Genomic DNA, 14,479 nt, shown 5'->3' with positions numbered 1-14,479 from the left:
AGAGTCCAAGACAAATTCACAAGAAATATGAACTCTCACAAAGACAGAAAAGATGAGCACAGTGCTACACAGGCCTGTAACCCACTCTTGACAGGTAAAGCAGAAGGATCACAAGGTCAAGCCTAGCCTGGTCAACTTAGCTATTGAATTAGATGCTTTCTCAAAACTAAAACAATTTTTTTTAAAAAACCCTAAAACAATTAAAAAAAAACCCATACCTAAAATATTTTAAAATAAAAACCTAAAACAATTTTTTAAAAAAAGACGATGCAGGTATATAACTCAGTGTGAAGACCTGGGTTCAATTCCTATCATCACCAAAAACAAAGACTACAGACATCTAGGTGGAACTGTGATATTAATAAAGTGTCTTTTCTGGCTTTTTGACAAAGGACTAGAAATTCTCCATTGTATCCTATACAAAAGTGTCCAGCAAAGGGTGTAAAGTCGGACCTGAGATCAGCCAGTATTGCAACCGGCTAATCTTGTATGGGGGAGCATCTTTAATAATTTCTTTCTTTGTGTACACATGTAATTTTATTGTAACAAAGCAACTTGGACACTCTGAAAGTTTAAAACTATGCAAAGCCTTTTCCTTTCCAGTGAACACATATAAAAAACCAGGGCTGGGGATTTAGCTTAATGGCATAAGTACCTGCCTGGCAAGGTCATGAGTTCAACCCCAGTACAAATAAATAAATAAACCAACAAAATTACAATAAATAATGGCAAATCCAAATGTGACCTCATAGCTTCTGCTGACTCTCCCACATTGTGGCAGGACTCAAGTCATTATTAGGAGAGAATTTTATTTTACAAGTATCATCATAAATTGTAAGGATATCTGCTAATATTACAATTAAACATGCCAAAGGCCATGTTGTCAAATGTCTGCTTAACTCACCAAAACATCATGAAAAAGACACCTTGCTGACTTTCTATATCACAATTTTTAACATTTTGTTTTTTAAATAAAAGAAAGTAAATATATGAATATGTTGGTAGATAAAGATACAGTGTAATCTCTGAGTCCCATACACAGAGAAAGGAGAAAAAAGCTAGAATTCTATTGCTATACAGCGGCACAGAACCCTTAATCTTCCAGCAGAGCAAAGGGGGCTGGCAGTTTTCTTCTTCCTACAATACACAATGATGTGCTTGCATACAAGAAGTGATAAAAATAAATTTAGAAGAGAGGGTTGCAGAGACTCATTTTCCCACTGTATTCTGCTCAAAGTATCTCCTCACAGAATAAATCAAGGACCATGGCATGTGAGAAAAAGAGACCTCAAAAGGAGTGTAACTGAGCACAAGAGGGTAGAGGAGACAAAACTGCAACTTGCTCCCAGGGACTGAAGAAAAAAAATTGTTTTAAAAGAAAAAAGGCTGGAATCCATTAGCGTTCAACTAGTCATCTTCTTCATTCTCCTTTTCTTTCTGCCCTTCATCATCATTTTCACCTGCTTTACCTGAATGACTCTTCCTCATCAGCATCTTCCATCATTACCTCCTTCCCCTTTCTTGTCACCTATACCAAGAACGAAGTAGTACCGCAATGGACAGGGTCAAATCTCATCTTTGATGCTCTCTCCTAACTCATCTGCACCTGCATCAGGATGGTTAGTAAACTAGGTACAGAAGCGCTTGGGTTCTTCAATATGTCTCTTCCTATTAGCTTTGGTCAATGTATGGCTTGACTAAAGGCTTTTCTCAAGTCCTTTTCATTTGATTTCAGTGAACTTTGAAGATGGATCATCATTCTCATTCAGATGAAATTTTTTGGAACGAATTTTTATTTTCAAATTAAGGAGTTTCATCAAAATAAAAATCTATTCTGTAACGTGATTTTATATCTTCAAATTCTGTCAAATTTTACTCTGGTCAAATAATGCTGTGCTTCTTCATCTTTCTCCCCAAGCAGTGCAGACACTTGTAGATGGTTAGCAAATGTTGTTGTCCCAAAAGTTGGAATTTGCCAAGCAATTCTGATCTCTTCTGGAAAAATGGTTGGTGGAGTTTATTATATTATTACTATTCTACATTCAGTACTTCCTCAATGGCTTATTCCTTAAGTTTATTTCATATTACCCTCATCAGTAAGTCCTTTACACAAGCATGGCAAGACTAAAACATCCTCAGATTTGGGGGCTGGATGCTGTCTGGGATTCTTGAAGGGAAGGGTGAATTAAGATTGGCACTTGGGAGCCATGACAAGAGGGAAGTCCCATTACCAGCCCTAAGGTTGTCTAGAGCCACAGATAGCAGCTCAGAACACTTGATTGGCTTTAAGGCAACTTCTGCAACTTCTTCATGACAACACAAATATTCCTAAGTTTAAAAAGAAGGGAGCTGGCACAATCTGATACTTTCACAAAGAAGCCTTTGTCTTCCTCTTTCAACTCAGCAAGTTCAAAAGCCAGGGCACACTAATGCCACTTACCCCTGGTATAGCACAGGTCTGACACACAAACATTTCCAGTTCAGTCACTGAAACCAACACCAGTCACCCTTGGTGCAGAAATGTGCTAAATCAACACTTTCAGTCATAGTCACTGCACAATAATGCCAGTTGCCCTTGGCTGAACACAAATCTGACACACCAATGCTTTCAGTTTACATGTACAGCACACCAACACCATTTACTCTAGTTTCAGCACAGTATCACATCAACTCTTTCAGTTCACAGCACTGCACACCAACGCTGGTCACATTTGGTGCAGCACTGGCTTGTCACCTCAGCTCATTTCTAGTATGACTGGGAGCAACTTATCTCTTGTTAAACTGATAACCATTTTGCGCCTCTATCTCTCTATAATCAGCTATGTCAGTTCACCTGGCCTGTATCTTTCCATGCCCAATGACAATATAAGGCCCTACAAGGGAGAAATCTGCATACTTAAAATTTGTTACCAATGATACCCTAGGGGAAATACCATGTTTCTGGATGCCATCCCTAATGACCCCAGGAAAAGAACCAAATATATATGACTCTGGATAACCCAACAAATAACTCTGAGAACTACTTAACATATTCATCAGACATTAAAATTCTACCATTTTCATGGAAACATTCCAATACATCTGGAATATACTCTGAAATATACTCATTTAGAAATGTTACTGTTCCTAGGCAGATAACAGGACCTAAGTTTTTAATATGCAGCTAAAGCTAGCTGAATTACATTTAATTTCTCATCTTAGCTTTACAGCCTCATGACAATCTGATTTTTTTTTTGACAATCTGATTTTATAAGACATAAAATCATATTTGGTTACTCTGAAATCTCCCTTTCTTCACCTATCCCAGGCTAAAAATATATAGTTTTCTGAATCCTCATAGTAGATATTTTGGAAAATTCTTTAATGTCTAAAAATAATAGAAGCCATATGTATACATCATATCTTTTTTCAGGAACACAGCAATGACTATGCAGTCACTTTACCACTGATGGGTGGTTTGTTACTTGTTTGTGGGGAGAAAGGGAGGTACAAAAGCAAAAAATACTACTATGAACATTCTCTTAGGTGTAGTCATATCTATGCATGAATATTTCAAAGAAACAGATACAGGAGGTCACAAGCTATTGACATGGAAACATTTTTTAAGGACAGGTTGGTCACAAACAAAACCACTAATTATATCCAACACACAATATTAGAGACTGTCCTATATCTCACATTAATAATAAGTAAAATCAATCTTAAAATATTGATGAATAAAACCAAAAGCCACCCAACATTTCACTATTACAATTTCCCTGACTACTTGCTAGTATTATCAGGTTGCAATTGCCTTTATGACTTTACTTGAATCAGTTTGCATGTTAGCCTACCATCCTTGGAAGCAAATCATGAGACCCTTTCCTTCACTATCACTCACCCATAAACAATCATTAATGAACATCGATGATACCCACTACAAGTGCTATACTAGCAACATGATAGATGAGTGAAGTGAAGTGTCTAAGTTTTGCCAGAGAAATGTGATAACAAACACATACAAATGAACAATAATTGATATTTATAGGGAACATAGAAGGGAAACAGGACAAAGAAGGGTTTTAATATTTGACTTTCTTCTCACACTTGATTTTCAAGAGGTACTTAACTAGAACAACTATCTGATGCCACATGTGCTAATACTGCCCATGTAATTACTTCATTTGAAGTACTACAAAGTACACTTGTCATTACTGATCTTCTACAGAGAGCAGCATTTGTTTTTCTTGATGAGTTCTTCCTTTAGACATTCATAACATTAAAAAAATGAAATGATGTCTACCCCTTTCTGATTATACCCTGTACTGCTAGAGCTTATCATCAAGTTACACTTACAATAAAAAGATTTGGAGTTTAAAACCTTGTTCCTAAACACCTGCTATAGAAATCCATCTAAAAGTTCTCCAACACAAATGCACATTTGTCTCTTGAAAACCTAGTCATTTTATTAGATCCCTCTTGGGAATGAATATAGGGACTTAACACATTCCTGCTGACCTGAACTCCTAGTATTACATGCATGACTATCCCACTGGGCAGCTGGTACCACTGGTGATACAAATAGATCTAATCATGTTTATAAAAACCTTTTAGACTAAAAAGCTAACCAAGGGTGAGTCCTGCATGTACCAACAGTGGTTCAAGCTGTCCGGCAGCCAGATATATGAATTATTGTTCTGTGGTAGATTAATGGTCAACTTAAGTAGGAACACCCAGCTAACTAAGTCAGCACAGTTCTGGCATGAAACACCCACCTGAGGACAGTTGCCTGAATGATATAAACAGAGAACGAGAGGGCAAGATTGCATACTGCTGATTTTTGAAGAAGCTATTTTCTGACAATTTTTTGCTAAAGGATCTTGGCTGCTGCCTTCCTTTGAGAGCTTCAATCCTCTACATTTTGCACATTGTCTCCTGGCTTCTAGTGCAGAACTCTCAGCTTTCTGGAACAGATCCCTCACCCTGCCAGCACAAACTTTCCAGCTTCTACCATTGGCCCTTGGGTCTTTTCGGTGTAGATCCTTGATACTGACTTGCACAGGACATTAGCGTGGGCTCCAAGCCCTTAACTAGCTCTGTCAGGTTTCTAGTGTACAGATAAATGTTTTTCACTTCTTAACATCTGACCGTAGAAAGCATGAAAACAGGCCCCATTATGAACATGTTAAAACACCACCAATGTATTATCTTTCAGATCTGGATAACACAACTCTGAAATGTGAACCAATGGGCTAAATGCACAGTATCAGCAAGGTGTGTCAAGCTCCGGAGGCTATGCACTTGCCATCTCCAACTTCTGGGGGCCACCAATACTCCATGGTTCATATTCATTCTTATCTCCACCTGAAAGCCAGCAACACTGTTTCTGACTCTTCATCTCTAAGAACTTTCTTCTAACCACAGCCTGGAAAGATTGTGTCCATTAAGGACTTAGAATCTTCCTGTCTCAAGGTCATACCAGCAAAGTGTCCTTGGCCATCTGGGAGAACACAGGCACAGGCTGGGTCTGTAGGCAACTTTAGGGGCTACCCTCTTGCCTGTCACGAATACCCCAAGGTTCTAGTAATAAAGAATTCCTCTTCCTTGTGCTGTCATTTCACTCTCCTTAATACAGGTTTTTCTTTAGCCTGTTCTAAGGCTTTTCTCAACTCTCAGACCTCAAGTCCTTCCTGAAATCCAAAATCATTTGCATCCACAACAGTGAATGTTCATATTTTAAAAATAGATGTTCTCTTAGTGCCTATTAATTTAAAAAGTTAGGGGTTTCAATGTATTTTATATGTATCATAGCCATCTTCCCATTAACCCTCCAAATGCTCATTCCTGCCTTTATTACATTCCTCATCTAATATACAGTGTCTCCTCTACTTCTGTGCCATCTTTTTTTCCCCCTAAAGATTCTACATACTAGGGAAAACATGATCCTTGTCTTTTTGAAACTTATTTCACTTAACATGATTAGCTTCAGTTCCATTCTCATACATATTAGGAATGGAATAATATTCCACTGTGTAAATATATCACATTATCTTTACCTATTAATCCATAGGAAGGCATCTAGCCTAGCTCCATATCTTGGCTATTGTTAACTGGGCTGCAAAACATATGGATATGTAGGTATCTCTACAGTATTCTGATTTAACTATTTTGAGCATATATCAAAGAGTTGGGGCAACTGTATCACACGGTATTTCTACTTTTACTTTCATGGGAACCTCCATACCAATTTCCATATTTGCAATATTGACTTACATTCTCATTAGTAATAGTGAAAAGTACTCCCACATCACATCCTGGCCAGAATTTGTTTTTTATTTTTGATGACAGTCATTCTGATTGGTGTGAGATGAAATTTTGATGTAGTAGTTTTGATTTTCACTTTCCTAATGAAAACATTTTTTCATGTATTTATTGGCAATTCCTCTGCCAATTTAGTGATTGCCCTATCTGTCATGGGCTGTCTCCGCGTGTGCTTTTTGAACTATTTTATAAATCCTGGATGTCATAAGAAGCCTGGCTAAAGATTTCCTCCCTTTCTGAAGGGTGTCTCAACTCTGCTGGTTGTTTGCTTTGGAAAATCTTTTTAATTTGATGTAGTATCACGTCGTGTTAGCCTGTGCCTATTTGTAATGGTTTGTGTCTAGATGTGTCTCCCTCTATCCGCACCCCCAAAAATCTCATGCAGTCACAGGCAGGGCTTTCTCATAGGTGGCTGGAACTAGTGTGTGAGGCCTGGATTAAGGGTATGTGATTACTAAATCGGTCCAATGGTCAGTTTGGCATATAATTCCAAGTGTGGATAATAGAAAGGTCCACTGTATCTGTGAGTGCCACCTGTCTCTAAGGTCACGTAGCCTAGATATAATATAAGGGATAGAAAGAGGGCTGGTGGGGTCACTTGTAACTTACTGCCTTCTACCTGTCATAAACTGTTTCTCTTCTGTGATGCCCCTTGACCCTGCCACACTGCTTTGGAGCCATCCACCTATGAACTGGTAACTCTATAAACAGTGAGCCAACTAAACGTTTCTTCCTTTAACTTAGGGCATCAGATATTTTGTCTTAGAAATGAGAATATGACTCCAAGTGTTTCTCCTGTTATCTTCTAGAAGTTCCAAAGTTTCAAGATGTATATCTAGATCTTGTATCCATTTGGAACTATTATACAGGGTAAAAAATAGGGATCTAGTTTCAATTTTCTATGCACTTCCACCTGTTCTTCCACTGTAGAATAGCTTACATTTTTGACTCACAAGCCATGACAACTAAAAATGAACACTGAGCTACTCAAAAGGTCCTCTAGGAAACAAACCCATAGCTGAACTTAGGCTAAATGTTCTCTTCCCCTATGGAAAGAACTCACTTGTGCTCTCAGAACTCACTTGCTAACTCCAATCAGAAGACTGATGTTAAAGTTAAACACAATATTACTTTCCACTACTATTCTTCCTACTTTGAACCAGGTACTGTTAATAATTATTATTAACTCACTTTCATATACAGGGCAAGGTGCTATAGCACCTTATTATCTCAGCTACTCCAGGAGGCATATAAAAGAGTATCACAAGTTTGAGACCACACTTGGTAAATGTCATGTACAGCATGTGGAAATAATAGCCCATTTTGTTTATCAAGGCAAAAATGATACTCCTCTAACCTCCCAAAGTTTTTACACGAAGTGAGATAAGAGGTAACAGGTGAGAAGACGAGAGGGTATGATAAGCATAGCCAGATGAGACTCCAGAGAGTACCCTAGAGTAGTTGAGACAGAGGCTGAGAACTTCAGCCAGGTTGTAAGATGTGTGGCTACAGTTGAGATAGAGATAGAAAGAAGATCAAGGGTTTATGTGCAATTTCCACTGTCTTCTGATTTGACAAAAGTGTTTACTTAAAGTATATTACGCTTATGCAATTATACTAGTTAATAAATTCACTAAAGCATCACTAGAAATAACATAACAACAGTTTAAAAAAAAAACTTTTTATGAAGAGTATTTTCCAAGAACTCAGTTGTGACACGATCTTTAGCAGATTCCCATACTCCTCCAGAGACTTGACTCCTGAACACAAAATGAGGTGTTCTAGGCCTTGTAATATTTTTTAAAAATATAAATATAAATGACAAGTGGGTGTTTGATAAAAACACCAGTGAAGTTCCTGGAAGAAGGTAGACTGATAAGCAGCAGAGAAAGAGCCTCTCTGAGGGAGTATAGCAATGTGAGAAAGATAAGAGGAAGGGATGTGGATCCCCTGAACTCAGAAACACTCTGAAATCAGAGTTGGAGCTCATGGGGAGGGCAAAGAAAGGAAGTTCAACAAAGAGGAGGTAAACAGGCAGCACCTTCTCCCAGAGTTGGTACTCACTGTGTGGTAGGAATGGATCAAACCTGTAGACATATAGTGACTTCTGGTAAACTCAGATGATTCCATAAAGAGATTCAGCAGTGCAATGGAAGAGGGTACCCTGTGGACTGCACTGGTTGGTGAGTGGACTGCATGTGGCCCAGAAAAGGAGAAGATGATAGGCCAGGACTCATCTTGAAGGGGACAAACTGAGCACGTAATTCAGAATTATTTCTGGCTCCATCTGTTGAATAAGTCTGGTTTCAGCATCACATCTAAAAACCCACCTCTGTCAGGTATGGTGGTGCACTCTTGTAATGCCAGCACTTGGGAAGCTGAGGCTGGAGGATAGTTAAAAGTTCAAGACCAGCCTGGGCTACAAAGTGAGCACATGGCCAGCCTGAACTGCGTAACAAGACCCTGTCTCTAAATAAATAAATAAATAAAAATCATCTAACTTCAAAGGAAATAAAGGTGCAGGCTCATTGACATTATCCATTATGCTGACATAAAGTTATTGCTCGTTTGCTGGGATAAATCAACATGGATCTGGATTCTGTTCCCACATGCTTTCTACCAATGACAGCAGACATAAACTTTGGAGTAAACTTTTTTTTTCTTCCCCTGGGTAGTTTTCCTTTGTTTGATATTGTTCATATAAGTGTGAACATGGCTTCTAGTTCCTCTACAGCGGTTTTGTTCTTCATTTCTTTGTTTTCTCTTTCCCTCCTGTCTTCTGGTATCAAATACCCAAACTTTGTGTGATCCTCCTTTGTCCTACAGCCTTGCTTCTAATGTCTTCCACATTGTTTTATTTCTCAATCCCACCCCCCCAAACCTCCTTTAAATTTTCTTCCAGGAGAATAAGACTGGTATATTGAGCGCTTAATTACTGCATACAATTTTCTGGTTTATTTCAGGTTTTGTTATATAATCACAAAACTAGTTCACATGGTAAAGGTGGCAAATTAATGTTTACCTCAGTTTATCATTTTTTGGCTGTTTGATGCTATTGTTATTGCTGATTATACCACTTTAACTGAAATGACATAACTGTTCTAACTAGCTGTTCTTCCTGCTATGTCAAGAATGAGATTGCCGACTTCTGGGAGAACATGGCGGATAGATAACAGCAGCTATGGAAGCTCCCTGAGTTAGCCAGCTTAGAATCCAGGAATGGTGTGGTGTAAGGAGTCCAAAGCAAGGGGAGATATACCCTGCCAACCCAGGAACGAACTAAGCTGAGAGAAACCAACTGGAAATGCAATCCCGGTGCTATAACCGGAACAGATAAAATCTCAGCACTGAAGCTGGAACCTGCACCTCTGGAAGCTGCGATTTGAATTTCTTCCTGCCACTGCTGCATCTGAACTGGCACAGCAGGGATAGAGAGAGGCGAAGCCTTTGAGCACAGGAATCGGTGAACAGAGTTGACAGCAGGACTGGCGGGGAGTCCTGCATCGAGCTGTGGTGAGTGAGAGGAACAGGGACCCTTCCATAGACTAGGAGGCTCCAATAGAGACATTCTAGGACTGGACAGACTAGCCAGAACAGGATGCTGCAGTGACTTTAAGTCGCATATTCCCCTTTCAAGTGGGATTGGTGGGGAGCACTTGGCCTGGGTGACGCCATGGATTAAGACCCAGTAGGCTAGCCCAAACCTTCAGTAGGTTGACTGACCTGGAGGAGCAGGTCTGTGTAGTACACTGCAGTGGGTGGGAACACCTACCTGGCGCAATTCAAACAAACTGTAACTGACAAAGAAAGAAACTGGGTCTCCTATATACGCTTGTATGGAAAGAACAAAAAGTATGGGAAGAGGGAGCAACAAGAAAGGGTCCTCAGTCCTCAATCCTGAGAACACTGATCCAGAAAAGGGAAATGCAAAGGAGAATGAGGACAGAAAACATGCAATATCAGACACGGCACCAATAGACATAAAGCGTTATCTCCAAAGCCTCATAGACGAGTTCGAAAGTGTTTAATGACCTAAAGCAAGATATAAGTAGAATAGTTAGAGAAATGCTATGTACCTACGGCCCAAGAAAAAACAGATGGTGGAATGGAAGAACAGAAAAAAAGGGGAGAATTGTTTGATGGAGAAAATAGAGAAAACATAGAACACGTGAAGCAGGTTCAAAGAGATCACCAAGAAACTAAAAACTCTATTGAAAGTTGGCATAACAGCTTGAAAGAAACTAAGGATAGATTATCGGAACTGGAGGACAGATTTGTAATGTGGGAGCATGAAATGAAAAACTTCTTAAAAATAACAAGAAAACAAACAGCAATAATACAAAGACTAGAAGATGATATGAGGATCTATAACTTAAGAATTAAGAACGTAAAAGAAGAAGTAGGGACACAAACAAATGAACTACAAAGGCTATTCACAGAAATAATATGGGAGAATTTCCCTAATTTAGCAAAGGTAAAGATACTCAGATATATGAGGCATACAGGACCCCAGCCACCTACAACCCAAACAGAACAACACCCAGGCATATAATAATCAAAATTCCAGAAATCCAATGTAAGAACAGAGTATTAAAAGCCATCAGAGACAAGAAACAGATCACTTACAAGGGAACACCCATCAGAATTACGGCAGACATCTTGGCACAAACCACCAAATCACGAAGAGCATGGGGGGAAATAATTCAAGCTTTGAAAGATAGTAACTTCCAGCCAAGATTGATATATCCTGCACAACTGTCCCTAGAAATTGATGGAAAAACAAGGTGCTTCCAGGATAAAGAGGAACTAGGGGAATTTGCAACCACCAATTCAACTCTACAGAGAATACTACAGGACATTCTAAAAATGAAAAATACCAAGATTCCAGAAACAGTGGCAGAGAGGCCACAATGAATGAAGCAGAAAGCAGAATGAAGAAGACAAACTGACAACTAATGACAGAAAAAGAGCTCAACAGAAATGAGGCAGAGGAGGTTGGATGGTAGGCACAGCTATTTTGGAGAAAACAAGACATTATAATAGCTAATGATGATTTAATATCATCTTGTTTTGAAGTCCCATCAAGCTTTTGTTCTTCTGTCTGCATCGGTCTTAACATGTTGTATCTTACTGGATTTTATTATACGTGATAATATACACAAAAACTTTTATAGACAAGGAGCTAATACAGAAACCATTGTTCGTTTTCTGTTACTTGGTTCTAAATACCCTGTAATACTGTCATTCTCTTGAATGGTTTTATATTTTCTTGATATGTTTGATGCTACAGTATACAAAGTTATACTCAAAGATTTCAAGGAAAAAGACACTAGGGTAACTACTTTTATGTCAGGATATCTGGTGGTGAAACACTATTTTGCTTAAATGGTTATGCTTTGACCTGTGCTGTTTTGTTATGTTCTCTTTTGTCTCAATCTCCTTTTTTTTATTATTTACTATTTTAATCTTTTTAATTAAGGGAAAAATTTAAAAAATAGCAGGATATATTACAGTAACCCACTTTGATTTCCTATTAACTTGATTTGAAACCCTGTACTGCTCTCACCATCTTGTTTTGACTGATTTTACTCTATTCTGTTTTGCTTGATACTACCAAGTTCGAGAGTATAGGCAACAACTGTGAAGACAGTAAGATTCATTATGACGCCCACTCTGGTTTGACTATTATCTTCTTTTGAAGTCCTGTAATGTCTCCAATGTTTTGGTTTTATTGGTTTTGTTCTTTAATGTTTTGATCAATTTTATTATAACTGATGATATAAGCAATTCTTTTTAAGATTGCAAGAGACATTATGGTAACCATTTATCACCTTGTATTTTGTTTTTACAGTATGTAGTATGTCCATCCTTTTGATTTGACTGACTCTGTTGTGTTACGTCACATTTGGTTTTATTCTCTTCAAAAAAAGTATTAAGAACTGTGGGAGGAATAAAACCCAAAATGTGTAATTGTCATTGTACAAAAGAGAGGAAAAGAAAGTGCTCTAGGGGATATAACTGCATGTATATTTAAGTGTATAAGATAGATAACCATATTACTGAGATTTGTTGGATCATTGAACAGAATTGTTTGCAGTCTTACTGTTTAAATGTCCACCTTGTATGTTTTAATTTTGAACAACTATTTCTCAGATGACAATATGTAATCTATTGGCTAGTGACTTCCTATTGTTTATTTTTTCTGAAATTCTGTATAACTTGTACCCTTTTTCTGTTTTTTTGTCTTTTTCTCCTGAATTAAAATTAAAAAAAAAAAAAAAAAAAAGAATGAGATTGCCTAAGGGTCATAGAAAATATTGTGGGTCAGTGCCAAAAAATCAGGGACTGGACAACCATGCAGCAACATCTCATACCCAATAAATTAAAGAAGTAGGATCTTGGTACAGAATCAAAACCCTAAATCCAGCTATACTGAGAATAGATATCTCTGAGAAATACTCATTTCTTAAAGGTTCTAAATATTACAATAAAACTACTATCCATAGGCCATTTACAATCAACAACCCAGTAATGAAATAAATATAAATAAAAGATGAAGAGGAGGAGGGAAAAAGAAAAAGGAGGGTGAACAGGAGGAGGAGAAAGAGACAAAAAAAGGGGGAGGGCAAGAAGAGGTGAGGAGGAGGAAAAGGAAAGAAGAGGGGACAAAAAGAGGCAGAGAAGAAGAAGGGAAGAAATCAAGAGGAAGAAGAAAAGAAGAGGAGGAACAAAATGAGAAGACACTTAGAAACCAAGAAATCAAGTTCACCAAAGTCAAACTCAGGGAGCATTGAAGTGAGACAATCTGAAAGCCACTCTCCTGGCCTCTCTAAAACGGTGATAACAAAGCAAATGAACAAGGCTGTCTGTAGAAAACATCAGAACAGAAATAATTTCTCAGGTAACTACAGAGATAGTCAACAAAATGAAAAACATGCTTTGACACTCTACAGCAGACACTCTAGAGGTTAAAAAAAAATAGAGGCATTAAGGAAAATGATGGAATCCACAAATTCCCAAACATAGGAAAGAGATGGGATCCATCAAACAGACTCAAACAGATATCCAGGACACTAAAAATTCCACTGAAAGTAACTGCGGCAGAATAAATCAACGTACGTACAGAATCTCAGACATAGAAGACACACTTGCAGTTGGCAATAGTGAAAAGAAAGATCTCTTTAAAATCACAAGGGACCACAAGAAATCAATCCAGTAGCTGTAGATGGTATACAGAAGAATAACGTAATATTGACTAGAGTCCCTGAAAAACATAGGAGATAGAACAAATGACATTTAAAAAAAAAAAAAAAACTGTTCAAAGATGTTATTGTAGAAAACTTCCCTAGCAAATAAAAAAGAATTTGACAGTCAGATAACAGGCATACAGTAATCCATTTAATCACCAACAAACAAACAAACCACACCAAGGAATATAACAGTGAAGGTTCCAGAAATTCAACACAACAGAATATTAAAAGCTACTAGAGGAAAAATATCACCCATAAAGAAAACCCATCAGAATCACAGCTGGCTTCTCAACACAAACCCTGAAGTCAATGGAGAGCGTGAAGTATCTCAAGCCCTACAAAAAAACAACCTTGAACCCAGATTAATGTAGCCTGCAAAACTATATTTCAAAAGTGTTGAAGAAATGAGGTATTTCCACAACAACATCTGATGAAATTCATAACACAAAACAACATTCCAACATGTTCTAAAGAATATTCTGGAAAAAAATAACAAGGGCCGCAACTCTATGAACTCCAACAGAATGAATCCATCAGACAAGGCAAACAATTAAACAAAAGGTGGGAAAAAGGAGAACCAGTAAAAAAGAAAATCACATGACAAGAATAGGTCCATACATCAGTTATAACCATCAATGTTAATAAGTCTAAATTCACCAACTTAAAAAAAAATAGACTGCCACAAGAAACAAGATCCAACAATATACTACATACAAGAAACATTTATTTCAAAAAGAAATTCACAGACTGAAAGGCAAAGGACAGAGAACAGCAGCAACCTGGAAAAAAGCAGGGGTAGCTATTCTATTTGCAGGTAAAGTGGATCTGAAGCCAAGGTTACTACATCTTTGTAAAGGGAACAAACCAAGAACATGTTAACAACCAATAAATATCAGTGCACTCAACTATACAAAACAAATATAATTAAT

The 14,479-nt window shown here is 37.8% G+C and overlaps 1 protein-coding gene and 1 pseudogene across 23 annotated transcripts in view; both read right to left on the bottom strand.

Annotated features, from left to right (window-relative positions):
• The window catches only part of Ptk2 (protein tyrosine kinase 2), a 333,580-nt gene that overhangs the window by 192,018 nt on the left and 127,083 nt on the right, over positions 1 to 14,479 (bottom strand). The window lies entirely within an intron of this gene.
• LOC106028384 (protein SET-like) lies at positions 1,466 to 2,076 on the bottom strand (annotated as a pseudogene).

Source organism: Cavia porcellus, unplaced genomic scaffold, assembly GCF_034190915.1.
Source record: "Cavia porcellus strain 051 isolate PalLab524CR breed Dunkin Hartley unplaced genomic scaffold, mCavPor4.1 scaffold_19, whole genome shotgun sequence".
NCBI classification, from domain to species: Eukaryota; Metazoa; Chordata; class Mammalia; order Rodentia; family Caviidae; genus Cavia; species Cavia porcellus.
Note: the sequence above shows the minus strand (reverse complement) of the source record. Positions and strands in the feature narration are given on the sequence as shown.